The 14,040-nt window shown below is 53.7% G+C and overlaps 1 protein-coding gene across 1 annotated transcript in view; it reads right to left on the bottom strand.

Annotated features, from left to right (window-relative positions):
- SMIM41 (small integral membrane protein 41) overlaps positions 1 to 14,040 on the bottom strand; it is a 100,947-nt gene that overhangs the window by 57,394 nt on the left and 29,513 nt on the right. The window lies entirely within an intron of this gene.

The following is a 14,040-nucleotide window of genomic DNA, read 5'->3' as shown; positions in this document are numbered from 1 at the left end:
CTCCTCCCAACACACGCAGGCGCCACGTGGTCACCCCAGCAAGCACAGACGTGGGGGTTCCCCACGGGGCGGCGGATTCCCTCTCAAGCTCTCTGCCCGACCGTGGGGCTTGGCACAGCCCAGAGTATATTCTGATAAGTACAGGCCTAATCCTGCCAGATCAAATTCTAGATCAACAAACAAGAACTGAGGGCCTTCTCCAAGCTCAGCTCTGCGCTAAGACACCTACAGGTGCTCCCCACCCTTCCACCTCGAGAAGCTCATGGTCAGGTCAAGAGAGAAGCTGTCAACTCAAGACAGCCATCCTGGACTTCCTCGCCAAGTGAGGAAGGCAGGGAGGAGAGGGGCTTGTTCCGGGAACCCGGGAGTCAGAACAGGAAGTGGGAAAGAAAATCAGAACAGAAAGAGAAAGAAAAATACCATATGATATCACTTATATGTGCAGTCTGAAAAAAAAGAGAGAGAGATACAAATTAACTTATCTACAAAACAGAAACAGACTTACATAGTAAACAAACTTATGGTAACTGGAGGGGCGGGGGAAGGAGGTGGGAAGAGATGAATTGGGAGTTCGAGATTTGCAGATACTAACTACTATGTATAAAATAGATAAAAACCAAATTTCTTCAGTATAGCACAATATAGCACAGATAGCAATATCTTGTAGTAATGAAAAAGAATATAAAAACAAATATATGTATGACTGAAACATTATGCTGTACACCAGAAATTGACACATTGTAAGTGACTATACTTCAATAAATAAATTAATTTAATTTAATTTAATTATATGCCCTTAAAAAAGAAACAAAAGAAGGGCCTTTGAAGCATTCATGTCCTGGCTCATGCACTCACTAGGAGTGAGACCGCAAACTGAGCCTCAGTTCCCTCATCTGTAAAATGGAACACACAGCTTTGTTGCTTACCTGAAAGGGTATCTGGTGATCTGACAAGATAGCTGGGCTCATTCCTATCAGGAAGAGCACATGCTTGTTTCCAGCACCCTGAAATGTAACAAACAAGCGCAACAAAGGTAAAGGCCTGTCAGTGATGTCGTTTCTGATATTACAGACAAAAGACAACCCACCAGCCAGGAGACCAAAGGCAGGCAAATGGGCCCGGGGCTGGCTCTCTCAGCGCACAGCACAGCCAGGGCCCTGGGCTGGAAGATCAGAGACCTCCATTCAGTGTTTATCCATTCTCCTGGGGCCCCTGAGGGGTGGACTCTGCTCTCAAAACTCAGGAGAGATGATGGGTAAACCCCATTCCCATCCAGGAATGGATGGGAGCCTGGAGCTGAGACCAGCTCTCCACTTATTTTATCTTTGTTTTCCATTCTATCAACTTCTGGATTATCAATTTCTAAATACTAATTTGAATTTCTAAATCTGAATATGCATGTCATAGTAAAAATATACAATGTATTTGTAATTTCCTTCCTTCTACTTCTTTGAAGTTATTCTTTTTTTTTTCTTTTTTTTAATTGAAGCATAGTTGATTTACACTGCTGTGTTAGTCTCAAGTGTACAACAGAGAGATTTAATTTCACATATATATATACATTGCTTTTTCAGGTTCTTTTCCATTATAGGCTATTACAAGATATTGAATATAGTTCCCTGTGCTGTACAATAGGTTCTTGTTCTGTTTTTATCATTTTTCCACTTCTTGAGTTGAATGCTTTAATTTTCTGTCTTTCTTCATTTTCAATATAAAATTCTCTAAAGACCACAAATTTTCTTCTATGTGCTATTTTGACTGCTTCATATGTAGCATTTTTATTAGCATTTAGTTAAAAACAATTTTATTCTTTGACTCATAAGCTATATAGAAAGCTCCCGACACAAGGGTCATTCACTTCACAAACATTTATTGAGCACATGCTTAACCTGGCTCTGCCCTGGAGACTAAGGGAGACATTAAATCCATCCAGCATCTATCTCTGTGTCCTGGCCTCCTTACCTGTGCTTTCGCACTGCTTCAGTTGCCTACTTCTGTGCCTTTTATCCTCTAAACTCCTTTCAGGCAGGGATTGCATCCCATTACCTCCCCAGGGCCTTTGCACAGCACCTGGCCCACAGTAGGTTTTCAGTAAATGTGAAGTTAAGGAGAGAATGAGTGAATGCTGTATCTCCCCCAGCAGAGGTCTCCTAGCCTAAAAGTCCCATGAGGGTGAGGGCCTATCTCCTTGACCCTTGTGTCCCAAGTGCTAATGCAACGCCTGGCCCATTAGTACATGAAGGACCACAGTTAGTGTATGAAGAGAGAGAGCTCCAGAAGGAGGGAGGGAGGAAGGGGAGAGGAAGGGAAACAATTATTTTCCTACCTAAACAAGGAGACTCTCCTGCTCCTTTCCTGCTGGCAGATCCTGATTGGTTCTCAGGAAAGCTGAGAATGCAAGCCCCCTCCTCCCCTCCTCCCTTCTCCCTCCTCCCTCCCACTCTTGGCCTCCCCAGTGAGTCAGTGAACACCCAGCCAAGGGCACTGCCCCTGCTCTGAGTATAACAAAAATAAGCCCCTATTCGCTCTCACTAATAGAATTTATCCTCACAAATCGGTGTTCTAAACTTGTTACAAAGAACCCAATTAAATAATTAATCCATTAAAAATAAATAAATAAGCCCCTACTGGGGTTTGGCTCTTTCTTCTCTGTGATCTCTGGTCCTCCTAACCACCTATGACACGGGCAGGACAGGTACAATTCGCTGAGGCCCAGAGAGGCCAGCAGGCAAGAGCAAGCACGTTGGTTCCCTGGAACCACTTTTTACCTGTACACTGCCTGCCAGAAGGACAGTAAAAATGACCAAACCTAGGAGTTGGTGAACCGGAGACTGAAGGCCCCTACCCTCAAACGCAAAGGGCTGAGCAGGTCCCCACCAGCTGGCGCCCAGCCTGAGCCCCCAGGCTCAGCATGGAAAATCAGGGCTCAGGGGTCTTGGGCCACAGCCAGCAAGTCAGGGCTCCAGTGGCTCCAGAGAAACCTTCCTCTAAGGGGGTCCCAAGGGCCCAAGCCCAAGGCAAGCCCTGTGTGTTGGGAGTTGACTGCATGATCCCCTCCTCCTGCCTCTCCTCCTGGTCTATTTAGGCCTGAGGAAAAACAGCTGGAGGAAAGGAGGTCCTTGTATTTGGGAAGCTCCAGAAGCTGATGGGAAGGGGGAGGGGGCTCACATAGAAACAGAGAAACAGAACCAGAGATACATGGGCACAGCTCACGACCTCAGCACTGGGGCCCCACGGAACAGCTAGGGGATGTCAATCAAAGAGGGCTTCCTGGAGGAGAGGAGGGAGGCGCTTGGGAGGAGGGGGTGTTAGGGCTGGCAAAGAAGAAGTGAGTAGAAATGGCCTGGAGGAGGGAGTGGAACAGATTGCTCAGCCTCCAGCCTGGGCAGAGAGCAGGCTGAGCAAGGAAGCCCAAGCTGGGAATGAGGAAAACCATGGGAGCTCATGTCATAATGTGGGGTAATCTCTGAAACCCCTACCGGAAGATAAGCCAATGGGTGCAAGCACTGTATCTTATTCAATTGTGCATCCCAGCAACGAGTAGGGTGCCAAGCTGACAGTTGGCGTTTACTAAATACTGGATAGACAGACGAAGTCATGAATGACAGGTGACTGCAGCTACTGACTGAAAGATTTACTCATCGTGGAGGACTTTTTGAGCACCTACTATGTGCTGCACCTCTGAGCTAGGCACAGCAGGGAGGAATGGGGTAAAACGGGACCCTTGCCCTCAAGAGGCTTCTGGCCTCAGGCCAGGATCCAGCTCATGGTGCCCTGTGGTGCCCAAGTCCCCACGGTCAGCCATGTGATCTCTGTGGGGCATGTCCTTTCTCTGGAACTGTTTCTTCTTCATCTGCAGAATAAGGAGTCAGGTGAGCGCTCCTGCAGATCCCTTCTGGGTCAGCATCTTGATGATCCCCCTCCTGCTCATCCTCTTCCTGGGCAACACGCCCTCCTACGAAGGCAGCAGTCATAGCAATTGAGGCTTGGCTGGTAGAGCAAATCCAGGTCCTCTGCGTGGGCGGGGTGGTTAGAGTGCCTGCCTCATAGATCTGGTGTGAAACTTTAAAGAGATTGACGCATGATGTAAAGAACTTAGCGCAGCGCCTAGCACATGCTAAATGCTTAAAAATAACAATAATAGCAAATACACTAATTGTGAGAGCCTTTCCCCTTTCCCGAGTGGAGTTAGAACCCAGCCAAGAGTGATTAGGCAAGGGTCTAAACTGTCTGCCCAGCCTCATTTGCATCTCCTTCCCCTCCACATTCCCATGGAGAGCCTAGGGTTCAGAGATCTGTTTGAGGGCCGCTGAGTATTAGAGAGGGTAAGGAAATGGCCCAACCCTCGAGTTCCCTGTAGGAAACTGACTGCCGGCATTCCACCAGCGAAAGGTCCGTGCCGGCCCCGCCTGCATGCACGGCGGCAACCACTGCCCTCTGCCGGCCGCAGGCGAGACCAGCACTTCTTAGGAGCCAGAGCCCGCAGAGGCTTCCGCTTCCCCAGGGTGAAGGTGGAGGGGTGGGGCGGGAAGAAGGGAGGTGGGGTTGCATTTCCAAGAGCCAAATCCGGAACTCAGATCACCACACACAGCCCCAGTCTCAAACCTAAGTGCTCAGAGGCTCGCAGAATGAGCCCTTGGGGCTGGGGCCAGAGGCTGAGCCATCCTCCGTCTCCTCCCCTCCCCACCCCAACCCCCCCACACACACACACACACACAAGCGCCCGTAGAGGCAGGTTCGGCACCTTCCACGGAGAGGCTGCCATGGCCCACCAGCCTCACAGACCCTGACCCCACCTGGAATACTCACTCCACCCCACCTCTAGTCTGGCTGCTTCTCATCTGTCCGCTCAAACTCAGAACCCTACCCATCTAAAATAGCCTCCCCACCCCCACCTCTGCACTACTTTTTATTTTCTAATTTCATTATTATTACCCTGTCTTGTGTTCTTCACAGCACTTAGTACAGCCTGCTTTGTCTTGTTAATTTTCCCTCTTCTCTAATGAACCAGTTGGGATCCCGTCAGGAAAAGAGAAACAGGTTAGGCATTTCAAACAGAAGATTCAACGCAAGGAACTGATAGTATAGGCGTAAAGAACAAAGGGGGAGAGCTGAGGTATTCTAGAGATGAGACAGAGACAACACCACCCCTAGAGCTGAAACAGTGGCCAAACCCAGGAGCTTAGGTGAGGACCCCAGGGAGCTGGTTCTTGGATGGGGGGGAGGAGTGGGAGCAGGGAATGGACAGGCAAAATATGTTCCTTCTACTGGGAACAGTTGGCACTTAAAGACTGGGTGATTGTTCTGAAGAGGTGGCCAAGGCCCGTGTGGGCTTCCAGAAGGTGGACTGACTGCATGTGTGCCCCAGTGAAGAATGTCTAACCCTGTAAATCCCCTGCTGGAACCGTCTGTTCAGAAATACAAACATTTCCCCATAAGGAAATGGGACTACATCAAACTAAAATTTTCTGCACAGCAAAGGAAACCATCAACAGAATGAAAAGGCAACCTATGGAATGGGAGAAAATATTTACAAATCATATCTTTGATAAGGGGTTACTACCCAAACTATATAAAGAATTCATAGGATAATAGCAAATAATAATAATAATAGCAACCCAATTAAAAAGTGAGCAGAGGAACTGAATAGAGTTTTCCAAAGAACACATACAGATGGCCAGCAGGTACATGAAAGGGTGCAACATCACTAACCATCAGGGAAATGTAAATCAAAATCACAACGAGATACCTCACACCTGTCTGAATGGCTATCGTGGTAAAGGCGAAAAATAGCAAGTGTTGGTGAGGATGTGGAGGAAAGGAAACCCTTATGCAATGTTGGTGGAAGCGTAAATTGGTGCAGCCACTATGGAAAACAGTATGGACGTTTGTTCAAAAACTAAAAATAAAATTACCATACAATCCAGCAATTCCACTTGTACGTATTTATCCAAAGGAAACAAAACCACTATCTTGAAGAGATACCTGCATCCCCATCTTTCTTGCAGCCAAGATGCAGAGATAACCTAAGTGTTCATCTATGGATACATGGGTAAAGAAGTCGTGCTAGCTCCACATATAGATATAAATAATGGAATACCTATTCAGCCAGAAAAAGAAGGACATCCTACCATCCGCAACCACATGGATAGAACTTGAGGACATTATGCTAAGGGAAGTTAAGTCAGACACAGAAAGACAAATACTGTATGATTTCAGTTATATGTGGAATCCAAAAAAAGCAAACTCATACAGAGAACCTCAGTTTGGTGGTTGTTAGAGATAGGGAGTGTGGTGGGGTGGGAGGGAGAAAAGAGAGAAGCAGGGAGGAAGAGAGAGAGAGAGAGAGCACCTCTCCCACTTTGCTAGATTTTTGTACATTTTTTATGATTTTCAAAGGGAGAAACCTGCCTCTCCCTGTCCCAACTACGGCATATGAGTTTGGTGGATGTTACCATAGCCACTCAACTTCAGTCCCAAAGGGAACAAGAAAGAACCAGAATACTCCTGCCTTCTCCTCCTCCCTGCCCCCATGTCCTCCAGGCCCTGACAGGTGTGTGGCAGTTTGGCTCAGCTGCAGCCTCAAAGCTGTCCGGGGCTGGACTTCCCTGTCACCAGCCCCCATCACGCAGGGATGCACGCCACTTAGAGCCAGCACTCAACATTTATTTGACAAATATTTATTGATGCCTACAGTGTATGCGAGGCATGTTTTAGGCTCTGAGGGGACAGCATGAACAAATCTGTCCAAATCCCTGCTCACATGGAGCTTACATCCTCACGGGGAGGGACAGATGAGAAAGAAACATATCGTAAAAGATACAGTTGGTTAGGTGGCAATAATAACTGCTGTGAAGAAAAATTCAATAGAAAGGTGCGTAGAGAACGTTAGGGCTGAGGGTGACTCACAGGAGGTCAGGGAAAGCCCCACTGAGAAGGGGACAGTTCATCAATACCCAGACGAAGGTGAGGCAGCAAGCCACGTGGATGACTGGGCAAGAGCATCCAGCAGAAGGAACAGCAAGGGCAAAGGCCGGGAGGCAGGACCCCGCCTGGCATGTTTGAGGATCTGCAGGGAGGCCAATGCGGTGGGCAGCAGAGGGATGAGAGGGAGCGAGGGAACGGACTGGTTGGAAGTGGGGGCCAGACAATGCCAGGCCCTCTGGGGGTCCTTGAGTCTGTCGGTGTGAGGGTGGGTCATTGGCCCTCCGCGGAGGGGATGTATATCTAGGAATCTGCCCCTCTTGGCGCAAAGTCCGTTCCTCCGCTCCCATCTCCACCCTGCCTGCAGGTGGGTCTGTACCTGTGTTTCTGCGCCGCCCTCCCGGTTCCTGTCCCGCGGGCCTGCAACGCATCTCCATCCGCGGACCCCGAGCGCCCCCTGCCGACCGCTGCTCCCGCCTGCAAGTCCACGAACAGAAGGAACCCAGGGGGCCTCAGTGCAAAGGGTCAGTGCTCCGTGCAGTTCCTGGGGCGGGAATTTGGCCTCAGCCCTTCTCCCCCCACACCCAGGAACCACAGGGGAATCCCGCCTTGGATTGAGGGGGGAATGTCTGGCACACAGATGTGCGGACAGGGCCAGACCTCCCAGGCACGTCCCGGCCCTGGGCCTCTCCTGAGGGATCCCTGGTGCATTTCCCTAGGTCGAAGAGGGCTGAACCTTGGGAGAGCTGGGTGGAGAAAGCCGGGGCAGGAGGGGGCTCCCGAGACCAGTCCTCAGGGGGTCCTCTGCCTCTGCTTGGGACTGAAGAAAACCCAGGCCGATCCTCAGCCCCAGCCTTCATCCCTCTCAGCCCACGTCCTCTTGTTCAACCCCCATCCTTTACAGTCTTATCTCTCCCCAAAATGTCTTTCCTTCAGACCCTCAGAGGTTTCAGTGCCATCAACAAGGCCATCGTGCATCTCACCTTGACACTGAGTCAGGAGCCTGAGAAGGGGACTGAAGGTGGGTGAGCAGGAGGATGAGGTCAGCCTTTGGAGAGGACCAAGTACGCACAGGCTCATAGGTGTGTGCCAACGTGAACACACGTACAGAGCATGTGCACATGTGCACACACAAATGCAGGTGTGTTCTGCACGCATGTGCACTCAAGTGTGTGCATACACGAGTCACATGCTCGCACATGACAACTGCGTGCACATCTCTATGCCTGCGCACAGGTATCCACACCTACAAGCAGGCGTATTTAGGTAGACACAGACTGGTACAGGTCCACCATCAAACCCCACATCTACACACAGGTACACACCCCCCGCCAATCTGTACACACGTCTACACATGCCTAGGGGTAAATGAGACTCTGGAGTCAGAAAGACCTCAGTTCGAACCCTAGCTTGGCTTTACCACTCTCTCACTCGGTTACGTTGGGTGTTTGCCACTTTTCAGAGCTTCGGTTTCTCCATCTCAAGTGGATAATGAAGGTGCTGTTGGCTTATAAGGCTTAAAGCTAATGAATGCATCAGGCCTGGCACACAGTGAGCACTCAGCAAGTCAGCAGGCAGAACCCCCCTATCCTCAGGCCTGTATGTGACTGTGACTATAAAGTAACCAGAGAGGTTCCCAGCGGGGGTTTGAGGCAGGGAGGCCCCCCAGCACAGGCGCACACATGTGCATACACACAGGGGCTGCTCTGTGTGTTCCTGCTGTTTGTGCAGGTTGCTTAGCTCCAAGCTGGGTCGAGGAGCACGTGGCCCAGACGGGAGCCTGGCCTTCCTGCCCCAGCCTGCTGGGACAGGGCCTGGCCAGGATTCCTGCATTCCTGCTGCCTTCCCTCTTCCTCTTGGCCATAGACCTCTGGGGTACAAAGTGGAGGCTTTAAGGAGGCACTCACCCTCCCAGCCACCACAGGCTTTGCCCTGCCCACAGTGAGTTGGGAGTGTTGTAGGGGTCCTCCCTGGGCCTGTTGGAGCCTGAGGGTCCTCCTGGGGGCTCTCCAGTCTGCCTGACACCCCCTCCCAATCTCTATCCCCCTACAAGCCCAAGACTGCAGAGGCTATACCTCTGGCAGGGAGGTGTGGGGGACTCTGCCCCCATACACACACACACACACACACACACACACACACACACACACACACACACACCCTCCATGGCCTCCTGGAAAAAGGAAATCAGCCAGTATCCCATGAGCTCCTCCGCTAGGACTCTAAGTCCCCTCACAAAACCCTGCCCCACCAGGACACCCCCATGGCCACCCCAGTGCCTGGGCGGGTGGAGAGAGGAGCTCCTTGTCCTGTGTCCAGAGCAGAGAAGAGCCAGCTCTTTGGCTAGCTCTGAGGACCTTCCCAGGATCAGGGATGCCACATGGCTTGTCACCCCTGGCAAGTTCACCTTTCAGTCACCAAGCCCCCAACCTATCGGACCCCAAAGGTATGACTGGGACTCCTCCCCTTGTCTGACCTCACCCCAGGGCGGGCAGGGAGCACCTGGCAGAAACCTCCGCCCTACGTGATACAGTGATAACGTACTCATACCACCATGCTGTAGACAAGGAGCGCCCCTTTCCTTTGTCTTCTGGAAACTAAACTGGCCCAGAGGTAGCCAGTGCAACCCACCCAGGCCCTTCCCCTTCCAGATCCCTCCACAATAGGTCAGGGCCACCTCATACCTCAGGGGTGACATCCAGCACCGTGAGTGTAGCCCACCACCTCATTTTACAGACAGACAAACTGAGGCCCAGAGAGAGGAAGGGCCCTGCTCTAGGCCCACAGGAGAACTGGGCCTCCTGACCCCTAGCCACCCTCCTCGGAGACAGCCAGAGCGCTGGCAAATCTCCCACTTGGAGCTTTGCTCAGTGTCCTGGGACTGCCTAACTGGTGGGGTAGAAAGAGAAAGAGGGGACCCACACCCCCAAATCAGCTGATGTTCTGTGGGGAAGAGGAGTAGGCTGCAAGGAGACTTCTTCCCAAGGCCTAGCCTTAGGACTGACAGGAGTAACAGTTGCCAGAGGGGGACACTGCCCAGGGTCCCTTCTGGAACTCCAGGGGCCTAGAGCATGGCCATAATGAGAGGGTCACTAGTGTGACCACAGACAGGCCTGGGTTTGGGAAGGGAGACTGAACATATTCTGAGACCTACACCCTCTCTACCACTGTGGCCTTGCAGTTGTAAACCTACCCCAAAAATGTGGAGATAAGAAAATGGAAAAAGAGAACTAGGCTGGGAATTGGGAGGCTCTGGTTCTAGTCCAGCTTTTGTCACTAACTCACTCGGGAAACTGGAGCCTCAGTTTACCCATCTGTCTAGTGGCAACGGGATTTGTGCTCTCCTTGCCCCCACGACTTCATGCTGCCAGAGCCCACCCCTCTGCCATGGGATGTGGTGGCGGGAGGACCATGAGGCCCCGTCCTGAGGAGCCCTGCCCCGGGGGAGCTGCCAGGCTGATGGGGGAGGTGGGCAGGGACAAGCTTTGGCACTGTCCTGGGCCACCATCCATGACCCATTCCTATGGGTCAATGTGCTCGTCAACAGTGCTGCAAGGTGGGGTCATAGCCCTCTTTTACAGACGGGGAAACTGAGGCAGAGCCAGGACTCTAGCACAGCTCGGGGAGCCTCCAGCAGGACCGAGCCGAGGCCCTCTGAAGAGGGGACTAGGGTTCTGGGCCCGGAGCCACCCACCAGCAGGGCAGGTTTTTCATGCCGCTGCCGGCGGAGGATCCCCAAGGCGCGGAAACTCAGGAACTCGGGACCTGTGTCCCCATCAGCCATTCGGCGCCCAACCCAACGGCGCCCGGACCGGGGCAGGGCCGGGTGTGGCGCCAGGTCCGGGGCGGGACTCGGAAGCCTCTGTTCCCGCAGCGCCGACACCTGGTGTCCGCCCGCCCGCGGATCGGCGTGCCTGGGCAGGGAGGCCGCTCGGGGCCGCCCGGACTGGACGGGATGGGACGCGGGCGGCGCCGCCACATCTGAGCCCCGCCGCATTCCGGGCCGCCCCGCCCGGGGCCGGGAAAGAGGAGCCTCCCGAAGCCGGTCGGGCACCGCCCCCTGCCGGCCGCCGCGAGCGGATGCAGGTCCGGGAGCAGGAGGCGCCTCCCTGGGTCCCACCATCCCTACTAGTCTCTCATCAAACACTTCCTGCCTACTCCTGGGGCTGAGGGTCCTGCCGGAGGGCAAAGCCAGAGTCTTGTAGAGAGGCCTTGCCCTCTACCCACTTTGGCCAAGGCTCTCCGCCACACCCCACACCCCCTAAAGCACACCAGCCACACCCTATGCAGACCCTACAGCCAGGCTGCAGAAGTGGCCTCCAGTTTCCGGACTCCCCTTGCCAGGGAAGTGGGCGGAGCTGGAACCTCCTCTCCCTGACTTGCAGCTGCTCACGTATTCTCCAAGCCCACCTGTCATGCGACCCTCGATGCCCCACCCCTCCTGCCTATAACCCAACCAGGATTCTTCCACTCGATCATTGTCTGCCTCCTCTAAGACCCCTCAAGGTATCAATAGCAAAATGCTTCTGGAGCAATTACTATGGGCAAACACTGTTCTTCCTACTTTATAAACATTCATACATTTAATAAGCCTGCCCAGAACAAACCCTGCACAACCCCTGCCTCCCACAGCCACACACACATACACACACACACACTTTGTGCCTGTTCATAACTCCAGGTTCCTGGGTCTGGAGTTCTGTGGATTTCCTGTGGGCCACCCCTCCACACACCTCCCCTCCAACCCCCCACCCAACCTCCGTCGATGTGATTCAGGACACCAGACGCTGCATGGCCTTCCCTGAGCTGGAGCCCCCTTCCCCGCATTGGGCCCCATACTCAGGCAGCTCTGTGGGCAGCAGGTGCTGGAGAAGGAACCAGGGACTCTAGCCCTGGCCACCATGCAGCTGTGTGACCCAGAGCAGCACAGGACCCTCTCTAAGCCCCAGGGATCCAAGCTGTGGAAAGAGGCCATTTCTAAGGCCACATCAGACCTGCCCATGCGGGACCCAGGGTGGGCCTGGGCTTGTTCACGTCAGTGTACTCTCTCTCCACTTCCCAGGGTCTTGGAGCTTTGTATATAGTAAGTGCTCACTAAAGCATGAACAGTTGTTCACAGATTGTGACCCTGCTCTCAGCCCCACTTTGAGCCTAGGACCTGGGAAGAAATACATTCCTGGCCTTCCTGGCTTCAAGAACCTCCTGAGAGATCCTGGTCCAGGCCCAGGGCAGTCAGTGACACGAGGAGGGTGTTGATCTGTGAACAGGCCCGGCAGTCTCCACTCTCTAACCTCTGCAGGGCCTGGCACCCGCCTACAGGCCACGAGAGAAAGATAGTCCAAGTTCACACGTGCTCAGGTGCCCCCATTAGAGTGCTGTGAACCAAAGATCCAATTTGGAAAGCCAGGGAGAGCCAGCTGACCATGGCTTTCAGCCTGTACTTGAGGGGCTACCCTTAACAAGCCCGTAACAAACACTTACTGGGCACTGACTGGTGTCAGGCGCTGCCTGAGGCACTGGAAACACAGTGCGGGACACAGAGAAGATGCTGGAAACCAGCTCACAGAGTCAAGGACAGAACCTGGGGTGGCAGGTTCTCTTCCCAGAGAGGGAAGTGTAGGTGAGGTATGGAAGGCCAGGCCAGGGCCAGGCGGCTGGGGCGGGGCAAGGCCGTGGGAATTCGAAACAGAGCCTGGGGCTTCCTCGAACCCCACAGGTGGAGGGGAGGAGAGAGCACTCGCAGTCCTGACCGCCAGCTCACTGTGGCCTGAGCACTAGACAGTCACATCGTCCAGTGAACAGGGCGAGAAGAGAGGGGGGGTTCAACACAGCAGGAGAGACCAGAGCCAGGCACCAGGCAGAACTTCCCGCTAGGACTGTCTGAATTCCAAACTGGCAAGAGACTGAGGGATTCCCTGACCCCCAAGGCTTTAAAGAAAAGGTGCCACCAAGGGGCTTCAGAAGGGTCCTTTCTGTACCAAAACAGGGAGCTGGGGTCAGGCTTCTCAGGGCCGCTCCACACAGGGGAGGCGGGAATGAGAGAGGACGGCTCAGCCATTTTCATGTGTTTGGCCTTGTTTTCTTCACACAGCAAAAGCTGCTTCGTCAGCTCCCTGGAAAACCTCTGTGCCGTCACTGATGGAGAGCCCTGCCCCGGGCCTCTCTCCCTTGGCCCTCTGTTCCGGGCAGGAGCACAGACCTGCCCACTCCCAGCGCAGGCTTGGGAACTGGCCCCCACCCTGGCCCCTCCCAGCTGGGCCATCGATGCGCACTCACTGAGCAGAATCCAGCGCCCCTCGGGCCCAGGCCCAGCCAGACGGGGAGGGAGGAGGGAGCACACAGCCTGCCCCCGCAGGAAACCGGGCAGGACTGGGGGTCAGGTGTCCTGGGCTCTAGTCCCAGCTCTGGGCCTCAGTTCCCCCAAGCTCTACAGTGAGGGGCTGAACTCAACAATATCCAAGGAGACTGCCAGCTCTGACAGTTTTAGGCCAACAGGACGGTGCCCACAAGGGGTCCAAGGCCAGAGCAGGTCCAGCTCTGCCCCTCCCGTGCTGTTTACCCTCTCTGTTAAATTCACTCACCCAAGTGTCCTGCTACAGGCGCTGTCACAAGGGTCCAATTAGATGCTTGGGAAGTGCTCTGGGAGTGTGGAGTCAGTGCTTTCATCTCCAAGGTGAGATTCCAAGATGGCGCATCTTGGTGCACACAGGACTGACGTAGGAAGATACAAAACACTGCACCCAAGGGCTGGGGAGAGCATGGCCAGGGCTGGGCTGGGGGCCTCTGGGGAAGGTCAGCCTCTCAAGGGAGGCACTCGTTGAGGGCTGGAGACAGGGGCATTCCAGGTAGGGATACAGGTCTAAGGATGGGGCGCCTGCTTCCTCAGGCCGTCTCCACCGGGCCCCCTTGCTGGGAAGTAGGCAGGCTGAGCCAGGCTGTCCCACCTGGAGACCTGGCCAGGAAAACTGCCCTGGACCCCCAGCTCCGTTGGAGCAGAGGTGACCCTCACCAAGGGAGCCCCACAGGGCAAAGAGGGCAGCTCCTGGGCTTGGGGAAGGGGCTGGGGCTGTGCCCGGTGTGTCTGGTATGGCCTGGGCCTGTTAAATGTCTGTAAGG

This window comes from Camelus ferus, chromosome 12 (genome assembly GCF_009834535.1).
Source record: "Camelus ferus isolate YT-003-E chromosome 12, BCGSAC_Cfer_1.0, whole genome shotgun sequence".
In the NCBI taxonomy this organism is placed as follows: domain Eukaryota; kingdom Metazoa; phylum Chordata; class Mammalia; order Artiodactyla; family Camelidae; genus Camelus; species Camelus ferus.
The sequence above is the reverse complement of the archived record's forward strand: the minus strand, read 5'-3'. Positions and strand labels throughout refer to the sequence as shown.